Below are 1,152 nucleotides of genomic sequence, written 5' to 3'. Positions count from 1 at the left end.
GGAGACATTATCTTGGATTCTCTGGATAGGCCCAATGTCATCATTAAGTAGGAAAGGGTAACAGAAGAGGGAGAACCAGAGGGATAACAGAGAGAGGAGGACTCAATCCTCTGTTGCTGGTTTTGAAAGTGGAGGAAGAGGACCAGAGGCTAATGAATGTAGATCCCTCTAGAAGCTGGAAAAGGTAATGAAATATATTTTCCCTTCAAACCTCCAGAAGGAATGCAGCCTTTCTGACATACTGATTCTGACTCAGGGAGACCCATTTTACATTTCTGACCTCCAGAATGCTAATGTTTTGTTTTAAGCCAGTCATTTTGTGGTAATTTCTTATAGCAGCAATAAAAACAATACATATCTTGGCACCAAACATAAGCTGCTGCTGTAACAAACACCTAAAATGGCTTTAGAATTAGGCAGTGGACAGAGGCTGGACAAATTTTGGGAATATGATAGAAAAAGCCTACACTGGTGTTCCGTCGGTTTTACCACAGTGAGCTCCATCGGCACCGGGTATGACCTGTCTGCCTCTACATTCTCTCCTGATGGAAGAGTTTTTCAAGTTGAATATGCCATGAAGGCTGTGGAAAATAGTAGTACAGCTATTGGAATCAGATGTAAAGATGGTGTTGTCTTTGGGGTAGAAAAATTAGTCCTTTCTAAACTTTATGAAGAAGGTTCCAACAAACGTCTTTTTAATGTTGATCGGCATGTTGGAATGGCAGTAGCAGGCTTATTGGCAGATGCTCGTTCTTTAGCAGACATAGCAAGAGAAGAAGCTTCCAACTTTAGATCTAACTTTGGCTATAACATTCCACTCAAACATCTTGCAGACAGAGTGGCCATGTATGTCCATGTGTACACGCTCTACAGTGCTGTGAGACCTTTTGGCTGCAGTTTCACGTTAGGGTCTAACAGTGTGAATGATGGTGCACAACTCTACATGAGCGACCCATCAGGTGTTTCATACGGTTATTGGGGCTGTGCTATTGGCAAAGCCAGGCAAGCTGCAAAGACAGAAATAGAAAAGCTTCAGATGAAAGAAATGACCTGCCGGGATATTGTTAAAGAAGTTGTGGCTCTGCGCCTATAGCTCAACCGGCTAAGGCGCCAGCCACGTACACCTAAGGTGGCGGGTTCAAATCCCCAGCC

The 1,152-nt window shown here is 43.6% G+C and overlaps 1 pseudogene across 1 annotated transcript; it reads left to right on the top strand.

Annotated features, from left to right (window-relative positions):
- Positions 1 to 468: 468 nt before the first annotated feature.
- LOC100943075 lies at positions 469 to 1,093 on the top strand (annotated as a pseudogene). Its single transcript, XR_001161682.1, has one exon. The product of XR_001161682.1 is annotated as a proteasome subunit alpha type-3 pseudogene (transcript).
- The last annotated feature ends 59 nt before the right edge of the window (positions 1,094 to 1,152 follow it).

Source organism: Otolemur garnettii, unplaced genomic scaffold (assembly GCF_000181295.1).
Source record: "Otolemur garnettii isolate 467f Iridium unplaced genomic scaffold, OtoGar3 scaffold00153, whole genome shotgun sequence".
Taxonomy (NCBI): Eukaryota; Metazoa; Chordata; class Mammalia; order Primates; family Galagidae; genus Otolemur; species Otolemur garnettii.
The sequence above is the reverse complement of the archived record's forward strand: the minus strand, read 5'-3'. Positions and strand labels throughout refer to the sequence as shown.